This window comes from Chlamydotis macqueenii, unplaced genomic scaffold, assembly GCF_036417535.1.
Source record: "Chlamydotis macqueenii isolate bChlMac1 unplaced genomic scaffold, bChlMac1.mat HAP1_SCAFFOLD_189, whole genome shotgun sequence".
Classification (NCBI taxonomy): Eukaryota; Metazoa; Chordata; class Aves; order Otidiformes; family Otididae; genus Chlamydotis; species Chlamydotis macqueenii.
This window is the reverse complement of record NW_028239080.1, coordinates 110169-124168: the sequence shown is the minus strand read 5'-3', so window position 1 is coordinate 124168 and position 14000 is coordinate 110169. Positions and strand designations below refer to the sequence as shown.

The window sequence follows — 14000 nt, the reverse complement described above, 5'->3', positions numbered from 1 at the left end:
CTGGGGAATCTAAAGAAAGAGGCTCTGTGGCAGTTCCATATCCATATCAGAGTTCTTCCAAGGGATATCAAATACAATTCCATTTCATTATCCCCAGTAGCAGTCACATTTTGAATAAGGGTTAGAGTCTGATAAGATTTTCCATACATTAACATATGGACTAATTTTAGTCCTAGATCTGGATTGAATCTTGATTCTCGGAAGTGCTTAAGGAAGAGCATGAGGCCATTTTAAAGATATTTTCTGACAAATTTTACTTGTCTATTAGATTGTGGCCTTCAAGGAGTGTGTAAATTCAATTTGATTCCCAGAATTTTCCTCAATATTTGAATAATTTCAGACACAAAATGAGGACCTCTATTTGATTATATTCTTTTGGGGATTCCAAACCATGATATTATTTCTTTTAACATATTTTTAGCCACTTCTCTTGCCTATTGGTGCGACAGGAAAAGAAAATCTTTTGGCCATATTTACTAATACCAATAGATATCTGTATCCATTTCGTTGTGGCAATTCTGAAAAATCAATCTGCCAATAATTTTCAGGCAAGTTTCCCATATATATGGTTCCTGGGGGTGGTTATTTAATATTTCTCGGGTTATTCTTTAAACAAGTTTCACACTTTTTGTTACTGATTTTATTAGCTTTATCATCCTAACACTAATCACCTGTCTTCTTAAATCACTGATCATTGCCTCTGTTTCCCAATGAATTTTTCTATGCTTTTAGCTTTGATTGTGGTGAGACCACAACTTGATTTTTAGGACTAATGATCATTTTTCATATTTATTTGAATTGATTTAGCTAATTCCAAATCAACCTTACTGTAATTTGGGGTTTGTTGCTCAAATTTCACTTCTTTAACTAGTATTATTGTCATGATGCCTTTTTCTGCTCTCTTCTTTGCCTTTTTATTGACTAATTTATTTCCAATATTCACTGGGAAATTCCCAAATTGGTGGGCTTTGCAGTGCATTATTGCAACTTCTTTGGGTTTCTGCACCACTTGGAGCAATTGCAGAATTTCTTCTTGGTGTTTAATGGATGTTCCTTGTGCTGTCAGCATTCCTCTTTCTTTCCATGTGGCTCCATGGGCATGTACTACTCCAAAAGCATACTTTAAATCAGTCCATATATTCACTTTTTATGTTCTGTCCATTTTAGGGCTTTTATGAGGGCTAGTTATCAATTCCGCCTTTTGTGCTGAGGTGTTCACTGAGAGCGGCTTTGCATCAATAACAGAGTTTGTTATTGTTATTGCATATCCAGCCAATCTTCTTCCATTTCTCACGAGGCTGCTTCCATCAGTACATATCTCGAATTCTGGGTCAGGTATGTTCACTCTTCTGTTACTTCTGCTGGAATAAACTTGTTTGATGGTCTGTAGACAGTCATGACTTAGAACTTCTTCTTCTATTGAACTTAAAAAGATGGCAGGATTTATTGTTGTAGTTGTTTTTGATTTGACATCATCTTGTTCCAACAGGACAATTTGATGTTTGAGCATCCTGCTTGGGGATAACCAGTGTCCTCCTTTCTGTTCCAGAACAGAAAGTACCATATGCGGTACATAAGCTGTTCTTGGGTGTCCCGTTGTCAGCTTACAAGCTTCTTAAGTCAGGAGGACAGTTGCTGCTACAGCCCATACACAACCTGGTCATCCTTAGCTAACATTGTCCAATTGTTTGGAGAAATAACCAACCGGTCTTCTTCATTCTCCATTTTTCTGAGAAAGCATTCTTCTGAGGGCCGAATGTTGTCTTTCATGAACAAACAGTTCAAAGGGTTTGGTTAAATCGGGCAACCCTAGAGCAGGAGTGAACATCAGAGCTACCTTTACATTCTGGAATGCCTTTCGAGCTTCAGGTTCTCACACAAGGGGTCCCTCCTTCAATTCCTTTAATCCACAGGTGACACCAGCCAGCCATTCCCAGAAACGTTTGCAGCTCCTTAGCTCCTTTTGGCTCCGGCATTTGGCAAATTGCCTCTTTTCTCTCATTTCCCAGTTGTCTTTGTCCCTGTGTGATTTCAAATCCCAAATACATGACAGTCTCTTTTCCAATCTGTGCTTTCTTCTTGGAAAATCTGTTATCACTTTGGCCCAAGAAATTTAGCAGGTTAGTAGTCAAGTTGAAATATTCTTCTCTGGTTTCTGTGGCTATTAAAATATCATCTACATATTGCAACACCAGTCTTTCAGGATAAATTATTTTGCATGTTTCTAATTCCTTAGCCAATTGATTTCCAAAGATCATTGGGCTATTTTTAAATCCTTGAGGTAGCACTGCCCAGGTGAGCTGAGTCTTCTGCCTAGTTGTGGGATTTTGCAGTTCAAAGGCAAAATATGCCTGACTATTTTTGTCAAGAAGAATACAGAAAAAGGCATCCTATAAGTTCAATACAGTGAACCACTTGTGATTTTCTTTTAAAGCTGTCAACGAGGATACAGGTTTGCCACTAAGGGGTGAATATCTTGAACTATTAAATTTATTGCTATTAAAATCTTGTACTAACCTATATTCCTCACTTTCTGGCTTTTTCACAGGTAAAATGGGAGTATTGAATTCTGATTCACATTCGACTAATAGTCGATATTTTTTTAAGAAATTTTCAATCATTTTCTCAAGGCCTCTTCTAGCTTCTAATTTTGAAGGGTACTGGTTTTGTCTTACCAGTTTGGTGCTCTCCTTTAGAAAAATCTTTACCGGTTCTGCTGCTTTTGAATGTCCGGGAACTTCGCCAGCCCACACCAAAGGGTTACTGCATTGTCCACTTCTTGAGGGATTTCATATGGCTCTGAAGTTGTCTGCAACATAAAAATTCTTGCCTCTCTGGCTTTTGATTAGGGTATATTTAATTGAATGTCACAGTTTTAAAAATTAATTTGTGCTTTCAATTTGCTCAATAAATCTCTCCCCACTAAGGCAACAGGACACTCTGGCATGTATAAAAATTAGCCAGTTCCCCATTTTTACCCACCTTAAAGTTAAGGATTGAATGAAAAAATTATTTTCAGCTTTCCCTGTGGCACCAATTTTGTCTACATGCTTTTTACTCAATTTTCTTCTACCAGTACTTAAAATGAATAGCTCCAGTATCAAAATAGAAAATCCGTGGTTTGGGTCCCCAGCTGGATTGTAACCAGGGGTTCTGCTGGGGAATTCTCCCCCAGTCCTCTTTGCACCTCTGACACAGGCATCTGCTGTGCTGCCAGTTTTTTGTTTCTTTTTCAGAATAAGGACACGCATTTTTCCAGTGCCACCATGCTTCACACTTTGCACACTGATATTCCCAATCTCTCTCCTACTGCAGTTATTTTATCCATTCCTCTACCACACCCCGACCTCATCCCCGGTTTGTTCCCCTACTGCTTGTCAAAGTGGTAGGGGGGGCAAGGCTTGAGCCGCTCCTTGTTCTATCTGGTCTTGTCAGCTTCCAGTTCTCCCTGCAATAGGACTGAAACCCTCATAATTCAACTGTCCCACTCTACAGCTCCCACCGGGGGTTCGGTGTTCTGGCCCCTTTTTCTACTGTTTCATTTGTTAAACCTGCATCAACACTTCCAGACCGCACATAAAGATAATACAGAAATTTAACACATGAATTCTATGCTTTCCTCTTCAGTTCCACATTTTAAACATCACTTTCTATACTACAAGCCAGGATCTTTTCAACCTTTTTCCTTTTTTTTTTTTTTTTTTTTATGCCAAAACCATCGGATCCTTGGGGACGTATCTGCAATCTTTCTGCCACTTGGGATGATTTCCCAAAGTAAAGAACAAATCAACATCGGGGACCACATCTCACTTTCCTTCCCTTCTACAAGATAACATCAACTGTAAAATATTGGATCCATTTTTTTTTTTTCTAGTTACTGGGTCTCCCCTTATATCCTCCCAATGTTTAAGAACACATCCCAGTGGAGACTTCATTAATATTTCCCCTACCATTGAGGTAGACATAGAAGATATGTGTTTTCCCATATTTTACAAAGGAGTTTTTGGTACCAAAAAGACAATAACACTGTTCTACAAACAAAGTCAATCCCGTCACCAAGAAAAGTTTAAAACCCCAAATGCAATACTGTATATCATTCAAGTCCCTACACTGCAACACATGCATACAGACTTAAAAACAAAACAAAACAAAACAAAACAAAACGCACTGAAGCAACAATTAGCAGCTTGTAAATCACTTCTAAAACACCCTGGGGCCCTTTCCAAGCTATGTACAAATCTTACCAATACTCCCCATACTCTTACTCTTAAACAATTTAGACTAAATGCCAAATACCAGATAAATGCAAATGACAATTGTCCCAAATACAAAAACCAAACAAATGCAAATGACAATTGTCCCAAATACACAAATGTCCAACCCAGCAATAGCTTTCGCTTATGACTTACGGGCAGACGCCTAGGCTTCCAAACCAAACGGGTACCCTCTAAGCCCCAACCCTGCGAAGCTTTCGCCGCGCCTTACGGGCAGGCTATCCAGAGCAGACAGATTTCAAAGAAGAAGTGCCTTACCCTTTTCTCCAGGGAACGTTGCGAGGAGCTTTGTGAGTCGAGAGCGATGGGTCTCCCCGAGAATACCTCGGTGCCGGCTGGAGTTCGATCAACACTCGATCTCGTTCAGTCTCACTCGCAAGGTCCCATCTGGGTCGCCAAAACTGTTACCGAAATCCGGAATAAAACTCCTTAACAGCAACGAGAAGTTAAGAAGCAGGCACTTCTTTATTGCAGCGCTGGGCGCACGGGGGATCGCTCCACCTAGCGTGCGCACCCATTTGATCAGCAGCACGGGTTAAATACACATTAATTATACATATTCATTAAATTCCAAGAAATAATATGCATAAACATAAATTTTCTGAGAAACCATTACATCATTTCCCTACCCACTCGCGCATGCCCAGTCTTTTGAGTCGAGGGTCTTTTGGTGGTCTTGGTGGTCGTCAAAACGCCCCCTCCTCGAATTCGCTGGTCAAACTCCTCCTTGAAATCTCCATATCTGGTCTTGAGAACAGGTCGCGGTGCTGCTTGATTTTCCTGGCTCCAAAGTGATGGCTCAGGGCCTATTTCTGCAGGTGGTGTTTGGGGGTGTTTGGGACTTACCATTGTATTAAAGATATGCTAGGCTAGCTTCTAACAAATGCGTATTGTAAGATCTCTAGGGTCCCACTCCCTTTAGGAACAAACGAATTTTATGAAGATTTAACCTATGTGACTACAGTTCTATAGTTAGCAAGAATCACCTCATACTGATATTTAATTTTCAATGTTTATGTCATGTAACATGCGGATGAGGATGCAGAAGAGGGATGAAACAACGCTGCTGGTCCAGGACCCATTGCTTCTCCTGCTCTCAGATCTGCTGCGAGAATTTGACGGTTTGGATGAGTTTTTCTCTCTCTCTCTCTCACCCCACCCTCCCTTCCTCCGCTGTACCTCTGGGCACTTCACTGTCATCCACTTAAGAGAACAGATTGGCGTCTTACACTCTTACAGTAGGAGGCTTTGAGGACACACAGCCTCACGCGCACACACGTGCCTGTCCTGCGCTTTCGGTTGCATACAGACCCTGCGGTGCATGTTGCCAGTCTGGCCTGCCGCCGGCTACGAAGAGGAATTCTTCCTCACCTGGAGAGGGAGGCTCCCTCTGGGCTGCAGCAGGAGGCCAATACCAGTCAGACGGCATTTGTTTTTTTCTTCCTTACCTTTCACCAGCCTCTCCAGCTTCCCGCTGCAGCAGCTCCTGTCCACAGCCAGTAAGTCCTCCCATGGCTCGCACTGGCCCCTCCACGGCCACCCGGGGCGGGGCAGGGCAGCACCAGCCCCTCCAGCAGCACCCACCCCTTTACAGGGAGGGGCCGCCTCCATCACCCTCACTGCCCGCACCTGGGGCTCCTCCAGCCCCAGCCCACAGCTGGAGCCCGGCAGGAACTGGGGGCCATCGCCTGACCCCCACACTGCATCACCTCCTCCCCTGGGCTCCTCACCTCCCATGGCCCCGGGCAAAGGGAGCAGAAACGCAGCCATGAAGTCAAAGGAGACAGCGAGTGTTTATTCAGTCACGCACATAAGTCCGAGCAGCGAGTCTGCTCTGGAGCTTGCAGCCTCCGATCCCCTCTCCGTGTCACTGGAACGACTGCCAAGTCATTCCAGGAGCCACGCTCGTTGGTTCGGCAGGGAACGTACGGTGGGTCGGCTGTGTCCTGGAGCGCCGGGCTGCTGGGCAGACTTGGAGGCTGCTAAAAACAAAGAGCAGGGCACGGAACACTACAAGAGAAGAGAAGAGAGGCAGCTTGCAAGACAGAGGGGCGTAGCGAGAAAGCACGAGGCAGGAAACAGGATATCGAGAGAAGGATGGGGACAGAGAAGGACAGGGAGCCTGACAGAGGTGGGCAAAGAAGCAGCGGAGAGAGAGGGAAAGAGGGAGAGGGAGCGGGACAGAGACCAGCAAAGAAGGATGGGGAGCAGGATGGAGATGCAGGAAAAACCTGAGCTGGTGTCCTGGTTTTGGCAGGGATGGAGTTAATTTTTCCTCTCAGTAGCTGGTATGTTTTGGATTTTGTGTGTGAAGAATGTTCATAAACGCCCTGATGATACCAGTTGTTGTGAATGAGACCAAGGACACCGTCCTGCTTTCCAAGTCTCGCTAATTTGCAGATGCAGGAAGCTGGGAGAAAGACAGACAGCATAATTGATCCAAACTAGCCAAAGAGAGTATTCCATGCCATAAACGTCATGCTCAGTATATAAGTGGGGGCAGGCGAGGGTGGGTATCTGCCTTCCTGGCATCCATCCTTCCTGCTTGTTTTTGCTGGCATCGTTCCCCCTACCTTGCTGGCTCCCTTTTGCTCCTTTGCTTGCTGCTCGGGTTTGTTTCCGTGATCGCTGCTCGGGACGGGCTGTATCGGTCATTGGGACATCGGGTGGTGAGAAAACACATATTGTTCACTTTGTATATTTTTGATATCCTTATATTCTGTTATTATTGTAGTTTTCCCTTTTATTTTAGTAAATTGTCTTCATCTCAACCCACGAGTTCTCCTTCCTTCCCAATTCTCTCCCCCATCCCCCTGGGGAGGGGGAGAGTGAGCGAGAAGCTGTGTGGTGATTTGGGCTAAACCATCACAGTCATTTTGGCGCCCAACGTGGGGCTCGAAGGGTTGAGGTAAGGACAGATCTGACTAGAGTGTGTTAAAGTTGTTACAAGTGCTCATTATTTTATTTGAATCCCTGGTCACAATGTTGTATTACGTGTTCACATGGTTGTGTTATGTCTTTCCTAAGTTGCATCACGTATTTCCTTTGGTGCTGTTTATCATTTCTCGGAAATGGATGAGAATTCTCATGTTGATTTACTGGGCACTACTGGCTTATGATATGGTATCATCACTGGTCATTAAATTAATCTGGTCCTTGTTTTCGGCATTGCTGGCAACTCCGTACTTTGGATGCCATTTGGTAAGAATTATTAATAATCACACATTTTTCTTTTTCTCCCCGGAGAACCAATCTATGGGGAAGTCAGAGGAGGGTACCTTCCCATACTCCTTTACCTTCCCTTTTTCTTTTGAGCGAGTCACATCAGCTCTCGAGAATTTTGAATATCCTTGGGATGTGCAAGCCAGCATACTCCTATTGCTCTGTGTCCTAAATGGGTTTCAGATGTTGTTTAGGATTAAACAATTATTTACAAAATTCACCTGGAGATCTACCTTGAGGTTGGAGGGGCAGGGGTGGCATGGTATGTGGGAGAAGACAGGCAGGTACCTAGAAAACTTCTCGCCTCCAATGGTCTGGAACTTCACTCCCGAACAACTACAGAATCCAGATGAAGTGATTGAATATTTGAAAGAAAAATGCCATAGCTATTCTAAAGAGACAAAGCTTACCGCTTTGTGCTGGGCACTGGCTAGTATCTACCAAACACTGCTTAACGTGCAGCACCCTCAGGAAGAAGGGAGAAAAAATCAACCGACCGATACCCTGGCTACTCCAGCCCCGGCTACCGGCCCTGCGGCTACTCCAGCCCCGGCTACCGGCCCTGCGGCTGCTCCAGCCCCGGCTACCGGCCCTGCGGCTGCTCCAGCCCCGGCTACCGGCCCTGCGGCTGCTCCAGCCCCGGCTACCGGCCCTGCGGCTGCTCCAGCCCCGGCTACCGGCCCTGCGGCTGCTCCAGCCCCGGCTACCGGCCCTGCGGCTGCTCCAGCCCCGGCTACCGGCCCTGCGGCTGCTCCAGCCCCGGCTACCGGCACTGCGGCTGCTCCAGCCCCGGCTACCGGCCCTGCGGCTGCTCCAGCCCCGGCTACCGGCCCTGCGGCTACTCCAGCCCCGGCTACCGGCCCTGCGGCTGCTCCAGCCCCAATGACAGGCACTGCGGCTGCTCCAGCCCCGGCTACCGGCCCTGCGGCTACTCCAGCCCCAATGACAGGCACTGCGGCTGCTCCAGCCCCAGCTACCGGCCCTGTGGCTACTCCAGCCCCAATGACAGGCACTGCGGCTACTCCAACTCTAGCTACTGGCACTGCACCGAATCAGAGAACCAACCTGTGTCAGTATCAGTCGCCCCTGTACAGAAGAAGAAATCTTGGAAGCGAAAGTCAGCTCGTTTAGTAAGGGATGAGGGAAAACCAGGGACCTGGATGTACTTGGTGGGTGATGCGGGAGGATGGGGAAGTCCGATGTGTACCTCAAGGAGATCTGATTTTAGGTGAGAACAGCCAATAATTTGAACTGTATATAATCATTTCCATAGTTCTTATATGTCATATCAAAGGTATTGCAGCAAGAACACCCTGATCAGTGAAGAATGAGTTTCAATAAAACCAAGAGAGATGCAACGATGATGGAACAGGAACTGGCGCCCAACAATTTCCTCAAGATCAACATCTTCAATTTGCAGACCATGGACATGATACACCAGCCACGCCAGATGTACCAACTGCGAGTTCCAGATGCAGCATGCAACAGTCCCATACTACATACCATCTCTCTTGTCCTGAAAGACTGTATGACATATGGAACCCAAAGTCATGGACTAAATGAACTCAACAGACTTTGGAGGGATAGACCATAGATTGAAGGAGTTACATCTATGTGTGTGTATATGTATACGCATGACGTAGGTGGTATGGAATAAGGGGTGGATACTGTCCTGGTTTTGGCAGGGATGCGGCAAGTCCCTTAGGAAAAATGCAGTCACGCATCGCAGACGTACCTTGTACTTGCAGACCGCTGCGGCTCCTTTCCATCCATCTCGTACTTTCACGGCCAAGGAAAGGGCGACCACGGTGAAACGCTGGCAGCAGACATTCAGCAGAGAGAGGGAAAAACCCCTTAGTTTGAAGCTAGGCAGGAATCTAACTCTTCCTTTTGGGGCGAGGTTTCTCAGGACTAAAACCACGTGAAGGACAGAGTATCTTGCAGCACCTTTGGTACAGCTGTTGATACTGGCCTTTAAAGCTTTTGCATTTTTCAGACACCCGGGCCTTTTTTTGACTCATTGGCAGCTTTAGTTTCACTCGAACCGCTGTCCTACATACAGGCAGGGGACAGACACAGATGCCTACATACATTTTCTCAACCCTAAGTACAGCCGAGATCTCCTCACCCTCTATGTGCCAAGTTGAATATTTGTTTGTTAAGGAGCACAGCAACACTTCTGTCCTCGTGAACTGCCTCCGAGCAGAGGAGGGCTCTGGGATTTCCTGGACGCCAGTGCTCCCGCTTTCACTGTCAGCTCCGCACGGCCACCCACCGGAAAAAAGGCCTCAAAATAACGGACGTCAGACGATTGCTGCCACACCAAAAGTGCCAGCACTGAAAGCTCGTGCTGCTCCTCGCCGGCCCTTGCCAGCGCCTCTACAGGCCCACAAACGTTATCCAGCCTAGAGACTGCATAAAAGGCAGACCGCCCCAGGCTGCAACACTCTTGCCCAGCGTACACTGACCAGTAACGTCTCCCCCTTCACCTTCCCGAGAGAGACTGTTCCCAGGGAGCCCTCTTCCTCCCATCAATTTACTACACCCTCCCTGCAGTTTTCAACCTTGTTCCCTCCTCGGCTGTGGTCCCTCAACTTAGCTCTCAAATGGCCAGAAATCAGATTCCATCCTCAAAAGAACAACCCCATGCTAACTAAGGTGGCGCTTCCTCGCCCAGCTCCTCATCACCATCTGCAAAAAAAAAAACCCCAAAAATAAAACCTACCAAACAGCACCGCCCTTCAACATCACACCACTTACCACCAATCTCTTCTATGGCACTCTCCTCCTCAAAAGCGCCGCAGTGCTCTGCTCACCGGCTCCACTCATTGCCAAGAAGTCCGACGCCGCAACTGCCGCTCGTGGTGCTTCAGATGCTGAGAGACGCAAAGCTCAACTTACTTTTTCTGGGGTGTAGGTACAAAAAAATAGGTGTCATACCAAGCTAACTAGAAAAGTATGTCATTACATGCAATGACAACATTATCAAAAACCACCTGCTTTAGCTTCCTACAAGAAAACAAATGCTCCAGGCTTCATTTCTAGCAAGACCATGCATGCTATCTAACTTCTACCACAGCTACGTTCTGGACAGGGCTGAATGACAAATGTAGCAGAACGTGGTGGCTCGCACACGTGGCCGACAGAGGCACGGAGCTCCTGGCACTGCGTCCTGGTGTCTGCTCTGTCAGGGAGGGCTCAGATGGACCAGCCACTCCTTGCTGGAGGCACCTGCCTGTGATTCACTCCTCAGTCCCCTCCAGCAGCCATGCCCAGGCGGCCCCCTTTACAGCTGGAGGCCCCTCATACAGCAGGGCCAGGGCCAGGGCCAGGCCCACCCTCTGCCTCACTGGACCCATCTGGGGCTGCCCCACCTCCAGCCCCAGCTGGAGCCCATCAGGAGCAGGGGCCCTTGCCAAAGCCCCACAGCACATCACCCCCTTCCCTGTGCCTGTCCTCAGCCATCAGCTCTGCACCCAGGGGCTGCAAACACATCCAGGGGCACAGAGGACGTCACAGACAGTGAGATACAGAACAGAAAAAAAAAAACAGTGACAGTACGCAAGACAAAGAGATAGAGAAAGAAAGATAAGAAAAGAAAGAGAGAGATAGAAAGGCAGAGGCACAGGGCAGGCATGCAGAGGCGCAAAGAAAAGCAGGCCAGAAAACAGGCTGGAGAAATTAGTTGGGGGGAGAAGACGGATGCAGATCAGGACAAAGAGATGGAAAAGGCAAAAACAGCAATGGGCCGCAGGACAGAGACAGAGGACAAACAAAGGAAGGAAAGGGAGCAGAACAAAAGTGCAGGGATACAAAACAAAAGGAAGCGGTAGAACAAGAGATTTAAAGGGAGAGAGAAAGGGGGAAGAGCATACAAGAACAGACAGAAGAGGAGAGGTAGAAGGAAACAATAACAACAACAACAAATCACAGCAGCTTGGGAAAGGTAGGGGTCACGGGAGCGGCAGGGAAGGACAGGGACGCACAAGAGAGGAGGCAGAGCCCCAGGGGCCGGGGACTCACCACAGCTCTCACTCCCGGCACTGCTGGGAGAATCTGACAGGTCAGATGCTGCTTTCTGCTTCTCTCCTCTTCTGTAACTCCGACCACTTGGCTGTCCTCCACCTAAGAGAATACGTGGGTGTCCTACAGCTCTTAGACAAAAAGCTTCCTAGACACGTAGCCACCCACCCACGCTCGCTCGCTCGCGCGCTATGTGGCCGTACCGTGCTTCAGGTTCCACGTACAGACTGTGCAGTGCGCAGTGGCGGTCTGGCCTGCTGAAGAGTACAAAGAGGGATCCTTCCTCACCCGGAGAGGCAGGCTAGGCTCTCTCTGGCCTGCAGCGGGAGGCAGCTGCTGGCTGGCTGGCCTTTGGTTTCTTCTTCTTCTTTACCTTTCTGTGGCCTCTCCAGCTTCAGCTGCAGCAGCTCCTCTCCACAGGCAGTAAGCGCTCTGTTACATGACATAAATGTTGAAAATTAAATATCAGTATGAGGTGATTCTTGCGAACTGTAGAACTGTAGTCACATAGGTTAAGTTTTATACGAAATCTATTTGTCCTTAGAGGGAGTGGGACCCTAGAGATCTTATAATACGCATTTGTTAGAAGCTAGCCTAGCATATCTTTAATACAATGGTAAGTCCCAAACACCCCCAAACACCACCTGCAGAAATAGGCCCTGAGCCATCACTTTGGAGCCAGGAAAATCAAGCAGCACCGCGACCTGTTCTCAAGACCAGATATGGAGATTTCAAGGAGGAGTTTGACCAGCGAATTTGAGGAGGGGGCGTTTTGACGACCACCAAGACCACCAAAAGACCCTCGACTCAAAAGACTGGGCATGCGCGAGTGGGTAGGGAAATGATGTAATGGTTTCTCAGAAAATTTATGTTTATGCATATTATTTCTTGGAATTTAATGAATATGTATAATTAATGTGTATTTAACCCGTGCTGTTGATCAAATGGGTGCGCACGCTAGGTGGAGCGATCCCCCGTGCGCCCAGCGCTGCAATAAAGAAGTGCCTGCTTCTTAACTTCTCATTGCTGTTAAGGAGTTTTATTCCGGATTTCGGTAACAGTTTTGGCGACCCAGATGGGACCTTGCGAGTGAGACTGAACGAGATCGAGTGTTGATCGAACTCCAGCCGGCACCGAGGTATTCTCGGGGAGACCCATCGCTCTCGACTCACAAAGCTCCTCGCAACGTTCCCTGGAGAAAAGGGTAAGGCACTTCTTCTTTGAAATCTGTCTGCTCTGGATAGCCTGCCCGTAAGGCGCGGCGAAAGCTTCGCAGGGTTGGGGCTTAGAGGGTACCCGTTTGGTTTGGAAGCCTAGGCGTCTGCCCGTAAGTCATAAGCGAAAGCTATTGCTGGGTTGGACATTTGTGTATTTGGGACAATTGTCATTTGCATTTGTTTGGTTTTTGTATTTGGGACAATTGTCATTTGCATTTGTTTGGTTTTTGTATTTGGGACAATTGTCATTTGCATTTATCTGGTATTTGGCATTTAGTCTAAATTGTTTAAGAGTAAGAGTATGGGGAGTATTGGTAAGATTTGTACATAGTTTGGAAAGGGGCCCCAGGGTGTTTTAGAAGTGATTTACAAGCTGCTAATTGTTGCTTCAGTGCGTTTTGTTTTGTTTTGTTTTGTTTTGTTTTTAAGTCTGTATGCATGTGTTGCAGTGTAGGGACTTGAATGATATACAGTATTGCATTTGGGGTTTTAAACTTTTCTTGGTGACGGGATTGACTTTGTTTGTAGAACAGTGTTATTGTCTTTTTGGTACCAAAAACTCCTTTGTAAAATATGGGAAAACACATATCTTCTATGTCTACCTCAATGGTAGGGGAAATATTAATGAAGTCTCCACTGGGATGTGTTCTTAAACATTGGGAGGATATAAGGGGAGACCCAGTAACTAGAAAAAAAAAATGGATCCAATATTTTACAGTTGATGTTATCTTGTAGAAGGGAAGGAAAGTGAGATGTGGTCCCCGATGTTGATTTGTTCTTTACTTTGGGAAATCATCCCAAGTGGCAGAAAGATTGCAGATACGTCCCCAAGGATCCGATGGTTTTGGCATAAAAAAAAAAAAAAAAAAAAAAAAAAAAAAAAAAGGAAAAAGGTTGAAAAGATCCTGGCTTGTAGTATAGAAAGTGATGTTTAAAATGTGGAACTGAAGAGGAAAGCATAGAATTCATGTGTTAAATTTCTGTATTATCTTTATGTGCGGTCTGGAAGTGTTGATGCAGGTTTAACAAATGAAACAGTAGAAAAAGGGGCCAGAACACCGAACCCCCGGTGGGAGCTGTAGAGTGGGACAGTTGAATTATGAGGGTTTCAGTCCTATTGCAGGGAGAACTGGAAGCTGACAAGACCAGATAGAACAAGGAGCGGCTCAAGCCTTGCCCCCCCTACCACTTTGACAAGCAGTAGGGGAACAAACCGGGGATGAGGTCGGGGTGTGGTAGAGGAATGGATAAAATAACTGCAGTA

The 14000-nt window shown here is 46.6% G+C and overlaps 1 long non-coding RNA gene across 1 annotated transcript; it reads right to left on the bottom strand.

Moving 5' to 3' along the window:
- Positions 1–6048: 6048 nt before the first annotated feature.
- On the bottom strand, positions 6049–11623 carry LOC147596072 (uncharacterized). The gene is made up of 2 exons (XR_015261628.1): positions 11520–11623; positions 6049–6284 (listed from the first exon to the last, which is right to left on the bottom strand). It is a non-coding gene; the product is annotated as an uncharacterized LOC147596072 (long non-coding RNA).
- Between the last annotated feature and the right edge of the window lie 2377 nt (positions 11624–14000).